The sequence below is a fragment of the Miscanthus floridulus genome, chromosome 3, assembly GCF_019320115.1.
Source record: "Miscanthus floridulus cultivar M001 chromosome 3, ASM1932011v1, whole genome shotgun sequence".
Lineage (NCBI taxonomy): Eukaryota > Viridiplantae > Streptophyta > Magnoliopsida > Poales > Poaceae > Miscanthus > Miscanthus floridulus.
Window position 1 is genome coordinate 13,167,536 of NC_089582.1, and position 14,895 is coordinate 13,182,430.

The 14,895-nt window shown below is 43.4% G+C and overlaps 1 pseudogene; it reads left to right on the plus strand.

The window, feature by feature from the left end:
• The first annotated feature begins 493 nt into the window (after positions 1-493).
• On the plus strand, positions 494-3,883 carry LOC136545015 (uncharacterized; annotated as a pseudogene).
• The last annotated feature ends 11,012 nt before the right edge of the window (positions 3,884-14,895 follow it).

The window sequence follows — 14,895 nt, forward strand, 5'->3', positions numbered from 1 at the left end:
GAGGTGTCTCAGCCGCCTCTAGAATCCATTTGTAGAGGCATCTGAATCTAGCTAGAGTCGCCTCTAAAGATAGGGGCATTTGTAGAGGCGGCAAAAAATATCAATCGCCCTTACAAATACATTTCTAGAGGTGGCTCATTTTGGGTCCGATTTGTAGAGGGTGCTGTAGTTTGAGATGCCTCTATTAAAAAGAGAGGTTACTAAAAATCATATCTTTAGTAGGGAACATTTACAGCGTGTTTGGTTTGCATCGCCGCATGGTTTGGAATAATCTCATCCAAACACCGAAGCTAGCCGCACCAGTTTGGTTTGCATCAGCATTCGGACCGATCCATCACCGACTAACTCCTCGTTGGCTTGCCCACAAGTAAGTTTCTGTGACCATCCTGGCTCCCCAGCAATCAGCGGACGACCATGTTCCCCTCATGTCTGATCCTAGAATAGGTGAACCCCTGAAGGATCAATTCATTCAGGCATGAGATCATTCCTTAAACCAAAGGCGTTGTTAATCGCCCCTCGTCTGCTGTTTGATGCATGAGATGGAGTGCAGCAATCTGTTCAGCCAAATTAAATTACACAGCATCAAGGAATGAGGACCGGGTAAGCACATTTTACCCTTGTTGAGACCAGTTCTTCCACACCCCTCACTGTCGTCAATAAATCCCTGGCCTGCTGTTTGATTTTAACGTCCCTAGTCTGACATCATCAGACTAGCACATTCATTAAGTTTACAGAGACATGCAAATTTGCTTCATCCACAAAAAATTGCGAGCGCGAGCAATGGAAGCCGCACATGCAGGTGTGGATCTTTCATGTGGTAAAGATGGAGCGACTCTTCTGGTTTCTGAGTTCCATATGTATGATGCAGCATTGATCAAAGGCCTTCATGTCACTTTGCTCTCCAATCAAAACATCAGTTACAAGGGCACCCTCCTAATCATTTGATGTGGTGGCGACTATTCTGATGACCTTGTTTGAATAATGATACATTGATGGTCTTCACGTCACTTCACCCCACAAAAAAAAAAGTTGTATGTTTGGAAAACATTGAGGCACTTCTATGTAACAAACCTTATATATGGATTTATTTTTAAAAATTAATATGATATTCCTAACACTTACATCAGATGGAGTTTTAGCAACTCCACACATGGTCTCTTTTTCCCCCCTAAGCTGTGGGTTTTTCACGTACATCTCTTGTTTCTAAAGCTATAGCTACATGATACCAACCAGGGTTTTCTGAAACTACTATATCCAATTGACCTGTTCAACTTTTCACCATCTGATTCACACTGGCCAGTTATGTTTAGACACATAATAGAACAAAACAAACGTTCCTGTCGGGGATGACACCATTGGTTATGCCGTCGCAATCCCCGTATCTGACGAAGAGTCGCTTTGCTTTTTTTAGGTTGCAGGGACAAATAAAAGGACGTGCAACAGAGGCGAAAAGGTCAAAGTACCTTCGACCTCCTGTCTGAAGGAGCACCTTCGCACTGCACAGGAAAGTACCTTCGCGCTGACGGGGTCTAGCCCATGAAGGAAGACTAGGGCAGACATGACACGTCATAGAGCTTGTAGTAGGTGATTCTACGATGTAAAAAGGCTAAAATGCCCGGAAACCCCTATAAATAGCCCATTAGCCCCCTAAGCTGTTTGTAACAACATACTTAAGGTCCATTTTATTATGTTATTGTTCGATCGATGTTTTGTCTATTGAGATGTCTCCCACCTCTTGATCCCTCGGGCACCTCGGGTGATTCAAGCGAGGATCCAAACTCAACAATTCTCGAGTTAGTATTCTGCCCCTATGAAGATTATTTCTTGCATAACCCTTGCTATTAGTCCCATAAATGTTAATGACCAGTTTACCTGTCTTTGATGAAACGACCCTCCTTATTAATGACCTGCCTGCCTTTTCGTAAGCTCTTATATGTTCTGATCTTATATTATCCCACGGTTCAATTTAGCATTCAGAATATTGCTCTCTGTACCCAGCATAGCTGCCTGGCTGTCCCTACTTTTAATGCAGTTTGGTCGAGGGTACATTCTTACAACCACTTAGCATACTTTCATTTATTGATTTTTCTTACCAGGTAATCAAAGCTATAGATTCCTGAATCCTGATGGCTGAGATGGTCAGTTCTGCAGTTATCCAAGAGTCATTTAGCCAAATACTATCTGGCCTAGTTAAAAAATATGATGGCAAAGAGGAAATAAATGGAATCAGAAACATAGAGAGGCTAGAGATGGCACACATCAGGCTGGAAGCTGCTCTTGAGACTTCTAATAAATGGCAGATCACTGATACATCCATGTTGCAGTTGGCAAAAGAAGCTGAAGCGTGCTGCACAAGAGTGTGATGAGAAACTGCACAAATGTAAGCAGAGAATCCTCGAAGAAGAATGCATGGAACAGGAGGTAATGAATTCCTCCATTCCTAAACGGATTGGACATGCTACCAAGTCATTTGTTTTCTCCATCTTTAACCACAACAACGATGAGTTGAACCCATCTGTTGTTAAACGATTTGAGTGGTATGCAGATGGTGCTAGTGAATTCCTGAGATTCATTGAGCTTGGCGGCACACCCCTTTGTCACATCATGCCCTCTGGCTCCCTTATCAAGAATCTTTTTGCAGGCAAGCAGCTTCACCATAAAATTGTTCGAGGAAGCCAACAGCCTTTGTGTCAACTATGGTTGATCCCCTTTAGTACTGCAGAGCGAGGAACAGAGGTTGCCCTATTTTTTATCAAGAAATATGGTACAACAGAGGGTAATATCTACTTTAGTATGATAGTGCAGCTTTCAGAGAGTACAGACATAGTAGGGATTGCCATTAGGAGTTTGCAGTTGTTTGCCCCTCATGTCAAATTTATAGTTGAAAATATTACCAATGAACTTACTCAACTACCTACTCAAGACTTCTCATGGGCGCCATTTGCTTATTCATACCACAGAGAACATTTGTACAATCTTCACAGCATTGCATCTCAATGGTTTCGCCCGAAACCATTATGTTGCAAGCAGCAGCAACACCATGAGGTTCCACATTTTAGCAACCTAAACATGGCAGAATTATCAGATGTTTCGCTAGAACCAGTAATTGAATTTAATTTGCAGTGGCAAGTCTCACATTCAGTTTACATCAAGCGAAAGACCTCACTGTCTCAAGGCACAGTGTCTCTGCAAAATTCTCCATATCTAAAAGCTGGAATTGCTTTTGCACCCCATGGCTGTTCTGAAGACATGCTACCAGTGAATAAAAGTTCTGAAGCAGTAGAGATAGTTGGTGGTCAGCAGCATATCTTGCATACGGACATCTCCTTGGAGCAACTGGAAGAGATTATGCTAGCAAAGGCCGTAGATTACTTCTGCCACAATGGCGAAGCATCCATATACCAAATGATTTGGAGGTCTAAACATGGGGCTGCACGGATTCATGTTGAGAAGCCAAGCATAAACAAACAGAGAACAAGCATGAGAGCACAGAGAACTTTCGGAGGGCCTACAAATAGAAAGCGGCTTCGAGGACAGGGTCAGAACATTGGGAAATTTCTAGGTGTGCTCACTCACTTCCTCGACTTATGGGGTGCCCATGTACCCATCCAGCTGCAAAGTTCTCTCATGGGCTGGATGCAGAAACAAAAGGAAACTCATTTACCAGAAAGAAAAGCAAGACCTGTGAGAAACATATAAGCATAGATATCCTCGAGGTAGAGTCTTATTGTTAAATGCTCCAAATACAAAAGCAAGAGGATCGAGCGAAGCTATGAATAGCATAAGGATCTGAATTTTACATTCTAATAGTCTTTATTGTTTATGTCTTTGTAAGGAAGTAGTGAAGTACGTATGTTCTACATCAGGAACTTACGCAACTGTGTCTTAGTTTAGTTGTGTCACTGTCTCGTATATGAGATATTGTTTGTATGTCATCAGCTGAGATATGCTCAGAATTACTCAATCACATTGGAATCGTACTGCAGTGGATTTAGTGGAAGGATAAAATGTTAGGAATTTAGGCATTTTCATGTTAAAATTAATCCAGAAAAGTAATAGCAAATTTGTGATGACAAATATGTGCACGTGTGTGATTTTACTACTACTCAGATTAGCAACAAATATATTCATGAACAACATACTGATCATAGCAAAAAAGAGATTGAATTTAACCAATTTGATAATAGAGATGTATCCTGCGGAGGGACCCAAGCTCAAGGCACCGGTGGCTCCAGACCCACTCATGGTGAGTTGCTCGAAGTCGCGGACCACAGTAGGTGCAGGAAGATGTACAGCAGTGTCGAACCGATCCGAGGAAGAAGGGGCACCACGATCCGATGAAGAAGAAGATGGGAGAGGTGTGGTATGGCCGTAAAGCAACAGGGAGATGGGAGGGAAGCTTATGCCTGGAGGGATCAGGGAGACGAAGAGTCGAAGTGATTACGAGTAATCACCACCGTAGTGGATGGTAACTGACCTGTAAGTAACTCCTCCACATTAGTTCCTGTACCCCTTCCTCTTCCTTAGCCAACCCAAGTGGCAAAACCATCCCACACCCATGCTCGAGCAAGACACGACACGACAAGCATGCATCGCTCGCTCGCTTGCCATGCCATGACTCGACTCGGCGGCTATGGCGGTGTGCGCGCGTGTGGTACGCCTTTGGTCTCTTTCAACTTCTCTATAGGTGCACACGCGTGTAGCCTATTTAAGTTGAGTCAACAATTAGTCAAAATCCCATACGGGACCTAAAACTATATTGTACCACAATATTTAATATGGGCCTAGAATTAATTGATTTATTAAATAAAATATGGGCCTAAACCCATATAATATTCAACAATCCCCACCAAATTCTAGGGCACATAAGAAATGCTCCCAATTCTCTCTGTCGTTTGATATAGCAGTGTTTCAATAGAGACTGTTAAGTTGAACTTCCACCTAGAGCAAATGTTACGCTTACTCACAACTATACAATGGACTATGCCTTGAATTGACAGTTTTGTGCGAAATAAGTTTCACACAGGCCCTTTACTGATACTAGGTTGCAAAATGCATCCCCTCTGGTTGGAGCATATAAGTCATACTCGTGGCCCATTCATGAGTATCTAGAGATCACCCAAATCTCATAGACTGTGACTAGCAGTCTAACTCACATAGGTGTGTTTCTCAAAAGATGTTCTGTAGGACAACATCTTTGCTTCAACAAGCCACTTTGAAACACTATTAAGGTATAAAACCAACCTGCCTTACAGAAAAGGAAAGAAGTGCATCTGACATGGGTTTAGTTAAGGGTCTTTCCTCACTAGCCTACCCCTGGATTGTTTCACCATCCTACTTCATGGGATCTCCGATCACATAGAATAGGTTACCACCATGATAGACTTCATGTGGGTCTCAAGCCAATTTCACTTGATGCACTATCTATCACATTACGTGACAGTCCCTTAGTGAATTGATCTACCAGATTTTTAGATGTGTGGACATAGTCTAACACTATCACTCCAGAGTTTTTCAAATTTTTGACAGATTTTAATCTCCGCTTAACATGCCTTGTAGACTTCATGTTATCCGTAGAACTGTTTACCTTAATTATCACAGTTTGGTTGTCCCAGTTCATAGAAATAGCCGGTATAGGTTTCTCTACAAACGGTAAATCCATAAGGAGTTCACGAAGCCACTCGGCCTCAGCGCCAGCGGTGTCTAATGTTGTGAGTTCTCCTTCCATAGTTGACTTTGTTAAAACAGTCTGCTTGTAAGACTTCCAGGAAACAGCGCCACCTCCAAGCATGAACACATATCCGCTTGTGGCATAAAGCTCATCAGCATCAGATATCCAGTTAGCATCACAGAAACCCTCTAGTACCTTTGGGTACCCAGTATAGTGAATGCCATAGCTCATAGTACCTTTGAGATAGCGTAGTACTCTCTCGAGAGCACACCAATAATTATCTCCCGGATTTGACACAAACCGGCTTAGTTTGCTCACAACAAACAAGATATCAGGCCTCATTAGTGCTAGCCGAATACATAAGCGAACCAATAATTTGGGAGTATCTCAATTGATCCCTTGCTATTCTTCGATTTCTCCTTAATAGCACACTAGGGTCATAAGGCGTAGGAGCAGGTTGATAGTCACTAAACCCATAGCGAGTCAATACCTTTTCCACATAGTGAGATTGTGAAAGTGTAATCCCACCATTGCCTTCTTTTAGCAGCTTGATATTAGGAATAACATCAGCTTCTCCCAAGTCTTTCATCTCAAAATTATTAGACAAAAGGTTTTAACTCCTTAATCACATTAAGGCTGGTTCCAAAGATCAGTATGTCATCAACATATAAACACAAGATCACTCCTTCACCCCACCATATTGATAATACACACATGTGTTAGCTTCATTCACAACAAAGCCGGCATATGTCAAAGTTCTATCAAACTTCCCATGCCACTGCTTAGGAGCTTGTTTCAAGCCATATAAGGACTTCAATAACTTACACACCATGCCCTCTTGACCATTTGCTACAAATCCATCTAGCTGATCCATATAGAACCCCTCTTCTAACTCTTCATTTAGGAAAGCCGTCTTTACATCCATCTAATGAATGATAAGACCATGAGAGGTAGCCAGAGAAAGTAACACTCGAATTGTGGTCAATCGAGCAACCGATGAATAAGTATCAAAGAAGTCTTCACCTTCTTTCTGGGTATAACCCTTGGCCACAAGCCTTGACATGTACCTCTCAATTGTACCATCAGTCCTAATCTTTTTCTTGAACACCCATTTGCATCCTATTGGTTTACATCCATAAGAACGTTTAAAAATTTCCCAAGTTCCATTGGACATAATTGAATCCATCTCACTCTGTACTGCTTCCTTCCACAAGTCAGCATTAGGAGAGGAATATGCATCTTCGTATGGTTCTAGATATATCATCCACAAGGTACACAATGTAGTCATCACCAAAAGACTTTGCAGTCCGTTGTCTCTTTACTCTTTCGAGTGACTACAATGTCAACCCCTAAAGATTGTGCACATGGGGTTCCTCAAAATGTTCTATCGAAATAAATTGCTCATGGGGAATTATAGATTCATGACTAGTTGTGCTAGGTGCATTTTTCATAGGAAATTCACTTTAAAAAATGTAGCAGTCTCTAGACTCCATGATAGTAACCAACATGCATGTCAGGTACCCCAGAATTTATAATTAAGAATCTATATCCAACACTTGTGAATAGCATAACCAAGGAAAACACAATCAATAGTTTTAGGTCCAAGTTTGCGCCTTTTGTTAATTGGCACATTCACTTTGGCAAAACAACCCCAAGTACGCAAATATGAGAGATTTAATCTTTTCTTTTCTCATTCCTCAAATGGTGTGATTTCTTTATTCTTTATAGGAACTCTATTCATGACATGACATGCTACCAAAATAGCCTTACCCCACCATTCCTTAGATAGACCCGCTGTCTCCAACATGGCGTTAACCAACTCAGTTAGAGTGCGGTTCTTTCTTTCGGCAATCCCATTGCACTGTGGTGAATATGGTAGTGTCCTCACATGAATAATTCCATGTTCTACACAGAATTCAGAAAATTCACTTGAAAAGTATTCTCTACCACGATCAGACCTTAACCGTTTAACTTTCCATCTCAAGTTGATTTTCTACTTCAGCTTTATAGATCTTAAAATAATGCAACGCTTCATCCTTTGTTTTTAACAGGTACACATAGCAAAATCTAGTACAATCGTTAATAAAAGTCATGAAGCATCTTTTACCACCTTTAGTCAACTCTCCATTCATCTCGCATAGATCGGAATGGACTAGTTCTAATAACGCCAAGTTCCTCGACCTCCGCAGCCTTATGAGGCTTACGAGGTTGCTTAGATTGCACACATAAATGGCACTTAGAACCTTTGACCAAACTAAATTTTAGGATTAAATTCAGATTTGCAAGCCAGGATATACAATCAAAATTAACATGACAAAGACCAAATATTTGACTCATCAGGGATAATAGCATTGTTCACAATCTTATTACACATATCATGCAAGGATAAGCGGAACAAGCTTCTGCAATCATAACCTTTACCAACAAAAGATCCATACTTTGGTAGTACATATTTATTGGCTTCGAAGACAATTTCATAACCATCTCGATGACATTGAGAGCCACTAACCAGATTCTTTTTGATGGAGGGGACATGCTGCATGTTCTTCAGTAGCACTGTCTTTCCCAAAGAGAATGATCAGTACCAACATCAAGAATACGCGCATGGGACCCATTCCCCATCAACAAGGCGCTAGACCCACCGACCTGATAAGAAGAAAACAAAGAAGCATCAGCACACACATGAATATTAGCCCTAGTATCCATCCACCACTCGGGCAAATGACAAACTAAAAGAACAGTAGGTAAAGAATTACCATACCCAGATGTTCCTCTTTTAGCCTCCTAACAACCATGTTTGCATATTTCTTCTCTTGCTTAAATTTGTGGTCTGGGCACGAACTTGGCCAATGTTCATCACTCCTGGAAACAAAGCAACCACTATCTTTGTTGTTATTTTCTTCTTAAAAGTGGTTGTTTATTTAGGCTTTGAGTTGTTCTCTTCCTTGCTCTTCCTCTTCTTATTACAAGATGCATTTGAATTTTTCTTCTGCACCATATTGGCACTAGAAGACTCAACGCCTTTCCCACGCATGTCTTTTGCTCTCGCCCTCTCCTCAACATCAAGAGACCCAATAAGCTCAGCCATGCTAAACTCTTGTCTCTTGTGTTTTAGGGAGGTAGCAAAATCCTTTCAAGAAGGTGGCAGCTTGGCGATAATACCGCTGGCCACAAACTTGTCAGGCAACACACATGGAAACTGTTCGAGTTCCTTAGCCAGTGCCTGTATCTCATGAGCTTGCTCGACCACAAAACGGTTGTCAACCATTTTGTAGTCAAATAGCTGCTCCATGATGTAGAGCTCGCTACCGGTGTCAGAAACACCAAACTTTGCATCTAGTGCATCCCATAAATCCTTGCCTGTCGTGCAAGTGACGTAGTTGTTCTCATACTTGCTATGAAGTGCATTAATCATGGCACCTCAAAACAGGCTATCGGCTGCCAAGAACTTTTGTTCCTCCTCAGGAGTAAATTGTTCAGGCTTCGCCTGTGCCATGTGATAGCAGTTCATAGCAGTTAACCACAACACTATCTTAGCACGCCATATCTTGTAATTTGTTCCATCAAAATCATTTGGCTTCAAAGCAACAACAAAACCATTGACAGAAAATTGCCTAATATCAGGTTTTTGGATTGTTAGGAATTTTGACTTTTTCATGTTAAAATTAATCTAGAAAAGTAATAGAAAATTTGTGATGACAAATATGTGCATGTGTGTGATTTTACTACTACTCAGATTAGCAGCAAATATATTCATGAACAACATACTGATCATAGCAAAAAAGAGATTGAATTTAACTAATTTGAGAATAGAGATCTACCCTACGGAGGGACACATGCTCAAGGCATCGGTGGCTCCAGACCCACTCATGGTGAGTTGCTCGAAGTCGCAGACCACAGTCGGTGTAGGAAGCTGTACGCAGTGCTAAAGCCGATCTGAGGAAGAAGGGGCACCACTAGGAAGGAGATGAAGACGATCCGATTAAGAAGAAGACGGCGAGCAGTCATGGAGACGCTCCCCAAAAACCTGATTGCCCGCACACACCCAAGTAGGTGTCCCGATGCGAACGCTGGTTCTGGAGGCCTGCTCTCCCACACTCTGTGCACGCGGAGCATGGGACGGGGAGTACTCGGATGCAACTTGATAGAAGGAAGGTGTGGTTTGGCCGTAAGGCAACAGGGAGACGGAAGGGAAGGTTATGCTGGAGGGATCAGGGTGACGAATAGTCAAAGTGATTACGAGTAATCACCACCATAGTGGATGGTAACTGACCCATATGTAACTCCTCCACATTAGTGCATGTACCCCATCCTCTTCGTTAGCCAACCCAAGAGGCAAAACCAACCCACACCCGCGCTCGACACGACACGCACGCATCGCATCGCTCGCTCGCCATGGCTCGGCTCAGCGGCAGCGCCGCGCGCACGTGTGCATGGCATGCCTTTGGTCTCTTTCAACTTCTCAATGGGTGCACACGTGTGTAGCCTATTTAAGTTGAGTCAACAATCAGTCAAAATTCCATACGGGACTAAAACTATATTGTACCACAAGATTTAATATGAACCTCGAATTAATTGATTTATTAAATAAAATATGGGCCTAAACCCATATAATATTCAACAGAAAATATATAGTTAACTCTGTACACTGCATCTGTCTTTCTTTATTGCTATGTCTGTCTTTCCTTTCCTTTCCTTTTGTTTTGTTGTCTAGTTTCCTTTTTTTTGTTGGTTGTGCATGCTGCAATTGTTATGCTTTGAGGCTTCCTTCGCCGTCTACTATAATAATGTATACTGCACTACATAAACAATATTAGGAGACCAAAACTACCATCTCTAGAGTTCATTACAGACTTCACGCCCAACAACTGCCTTTGTATATCTATTTATAGAGGCGGTTGGGTAAACAAGAATGCCCCAAAAATGGGCCCATTCTCAGAGGTGGACTTTCTTACCCCCACCATCGCTTTAAATATGAGAGTCCACAGGCAGGCCATCCCAGTCGCATTAAACCTAGGCTAGGGTTCCACCAACGGCATCCCTACTCTATCCTCTCTTCCATTTCTACTTGTCTTCATCAAAGCCAGTGGTGACCCACCTCGGACCCTCTCTCTCCTCACTCATTTCCCTCCTTCATCTTGCATGGCCCCTTCCCTTCTGTCTTAGCATCAAGACATGTGGACCATGTAAAAATTATTTATCCTTGTCCAGACCTTCCACACCCCTCACTATCAACAATTAATCCTTGGCCTGTAGTTTGATTTAATTTTAATATGCCTAGCCTGACCTAGTCCGATTAGCGCATGCCATAAGTTTACTACAGAGACTAGTATATTTGCTTTATCAGCAACAAATTGCTAGCAAAGGAAGTGGCACTTTCAAGATGAAATCTTTCATGTTGTGAAGATGGAGACTTTTCTGACTTCTAAGTCCCTTGTGAAATGCTACTTTGATGAAAGGAGTCATGGACTCTATAATCTGACAGTTACAGGACCACCCTCCTAATAATAATTTCTAACACAACTTAGGCTCCATTTGGATATAAACTTATTTAGTTTTGGAAAAACAATACAGTTTTTCAAAATAATTTGGTTTTGGAAAACAATGAGGTTCTTGGATTCAACAAATCTTATTTTAATTTTTTGAAACCACGATTACAAAAATAATGTGTTTTTGAAATTTTAAAAACTCCATCCTAGCCTGGTGTGTTTTCTAAGCTATGGTTTTTCACACCTATGGTTTCTAAAGCAACATTATCATGATATCACTTCCTATATTTGTGGAAAAAACAATCACCATATATGTAGGCTACCATATAGAGATACATATATTTTGTGAATTACGTAGGCTACCATATATAGATACATATACCAGTACCTATATATAGTGCCCTTGATTCAATACCTCGTGTGCAGTTTGATGCATCAGATGTAGTCTAGTCCATTTTCCTAACAACAATCTGTTTAGCCAAATTACACAGCATAAAGCAACTAGGACTAGGTAGCATTATTCTCCTGTGGAGAATTTTTTTTCCACAACCCTCACTATTATCAATTAATCCCTGGCCTGTAGTTTGATTTAACATCCCTAGTCTGAACTTTTCTCCAAGCCATAGCTTTCCACACCTCTGGTTCTAAAGCTACACATTCCGGCTATCAGTGTCTTTTGAAACTGACATCCAAAGAGGCCCTCTTCACGTATTAATTCACTATTTAATTCATGCTCGCCATTTAATAAGTCAAATACCCCTAGCAGAAGACCATTTCTTCCACACCCGTTGCTATCAGACCCATAAATGTTGATGATCTGCCTACCTATTATTGTGGGACTAGTCCCTTCACATTTTTTAAGACATCACCGATGGGGGGGGGTGCGAAAGGTCCCCACCTGAATAATTTCCCACGGATGCCAGCGAGGCTGGGAATGGAGGGCGTAGAGCACCTAATGTAGGGGTGACCCTTGAAGGTCAGAGAAGTACATGACAAGTGCGAGAGAGAAGGATTACAACATTAACGAAAACAACATGGTTCGGCTACCGGCACAACCTACTAACCGGAGTGAGTGCAAGCACCAAAGACAGACTCTAAAGAACTCTAAACCACATGCAGCTGTAAGGCATTGAGTCGGAGCCAAAAGGTAGCAGCCGTGAGTCGCATCGCCCATGAAATCATCTGGGGTCCAACCAACGCCCACCTATGCCATTTGGGGGAAGGAAGCCTCAAAGTGGGTGGATCATCAATAGGAGAATGAGGAGATCCAGAGGACGAGATCAAGATCCTGTAACCCAGCATATGATGAGGTGAAGCACTCAAGTGAGCTAGAGAACGGCAGAGCAAGCCGTGTGTGCAAAAGCCAAGGGGTAGGAGGGTAGTCAGACCAGTAACATGATGGGGGTGGGAGAGCGACCGGAGAGAGCACAAGGTCGCGCCGGGCGTGGACGGAAGCAGGCGTGCTTGTATCGGTGCCTTCAAGAAGGGAAGTGGCATCCACGGACACAACCATCAACGACCGGAGCACAAGGGCTCGTAAAGGGCTTTTGCCCCGAGACCTACCCAGCTGATGCAGCATGCTCGGAATGGCTTCCACAATGGCAGGAGATGCAAATCTACAATGACGCCTCTAGGGAGGGATATGACACCATATGCCCAATCATCGCTGGCCTAGTGTGACCAAGCAGGTTTTTCACCCAGGTTCCACACGCTTGCGGAAGCCAAAACAGACCACAATGTAGCAAGACGAACTTGCTGTCGATGAGAAGTAGCCAGCCGGCTATGAATCGGCCGCCACTCCAGCCACCCATGCCCAGCTAGAAATTCCGGCAGCCATAGCCCCGGCACGAGGACAAATCAGACGAATCAATCCGGTAGCCATAGCACGGTGTGAAGACCTTGGAGTAGATGCGGAAGCTGGTCTCCATGCCCAAACCATCCAGTCCTTGCCCAGCGCGAACTAGACCTTGCCAACCCTGAAGGAGACCTAGGGGTGCTGTCCTAGTGGCCAAGATGAAGATGAGCAGTAGAAATGCTGCACTGGACTTCTCCACGCCACCTGGAATGCGATGCGGCAGTAGGGGGCCTCCGCCCGCTCCAGTCGCCCGAAACTGAGCTAGCCACCGTCGAGGGGCCCATGGAGTGCAGCCACTAGAAATGGACACAAGGTCCGGTGCTATGGGGGCTAGATCCGCTCGATCCCCGCTCATCCTGGCCATTGCTGATGAAGTCCTGTGCTTGGGCCAAGCCTGCCTGGCCACCATAGGTTAGCTCGCTAGGGCGAGGCCACCTGTCGCTGGCTGGCTCACTGGGGTGAGGCTGCCTGTCGCCGGGTGCTGCCTGGTCTACTAGCATGTCTATCTGTCACCTGTTGTGCGCTGGACTGCCAAGCAGGTAGATCCTGGGATGGGATCACCAGATCTGGGGCGAGGGGGCGCGGATTTGGCTAGCCGCTAGCCACCGTGCTCGCCGTCGGGCATCCATGCCGCGCGCTATGCTTGAGTTGAACAAGGGAAAAAGGAGGAGAGGAGATAAGGAAGTAGGTGGAAAGTGCTGTAGAGGGAGGCCTTGTTGGGCGCCGCCGTGGGCCACCACGCCACCACTAACCAGCCGGAGAGCAGGCGTGGTGGGAGGAACCGGCGATGGTGGCTAGGTCGCCCCGAGTCACCATGTACGGACGACGCGGGGGGGGGGGGGGGGGGGGGGGGGGGAGTGGGGGTTCCTTCACATTAATGACCTATGTACCTCTTTTTGCTCCCAAATTATCGGGTATTTCTACCACAACCCCTCTATGTTTGTTAATTGTGTCACTATTTTTTTTCTCCCACGTCTTGGGCCACTCTATCATCTTATGAAGTTCTCACCATATTTTACTCCATAGTGGAAATATAATATCCACAATATCTCTCTCTGTACCCAGGAAAGCTGTCCACAGTTTTCATGCAATTTGGTTGAGGTAAATTCTTGCATCCACACTTAGTTAATCTTTGCTTCGTATCCATGTTCACATTTTTTTTTGCAAAAAAAAGTTCACATGTGCAATCACTTATGCATATTGCTATATTTTTTTTCTTACTAGGATGGAGTGCTACAGACGCTTTAATCCCAATGGCAGAGATGGTCAGTTCTGCGGTTTTCCAGTATTATGAGGAGAAAGAGGAAACAAATACAATCAGAAACTTAATTAGAGAGGCTAGAGATGGCACACGTCAGGTTGGAAGCTGCTCTTGAGACTTCTAACAAATGGCGGATCACTGATACGTCCACGTTGCCTTGGCAAAAGAAGCTGAAGCGTGCTGCGCAACACTGTGATGAAAAACTGCATAAATGCAAGCATAACTTTATTATAAATGAAGCTTCCCTAAAAGAAGTGTTTTGACCACAACATTTAATCCTTTTCCTAAAGTTTGATGCATCAGATGTAGTGTATTTCTTTTTTGTAAGAACAATCTATTAAGACAAAATTACGCACAACATCAAGCAATGAGGACCTGGTAAACATTGTTTTGCCTGGACCTTCTACACTCCTCACTGTCATCGATTAATCCCTGGCCCGCAGTTTGATTTAATTTTAACATCCCTACTGTGACCTAGTCTGACTAGCACATGCCATAAGTTTACAGAGATTTGTATATTTGCTTTATTAAAAACAAATTGCCGGCAAAGGAAATGGCACTTTCAAGGTGTCAATCATTCACGTGGGGGAAGATGGAGACTTTTCTGACTTTTGAGTTC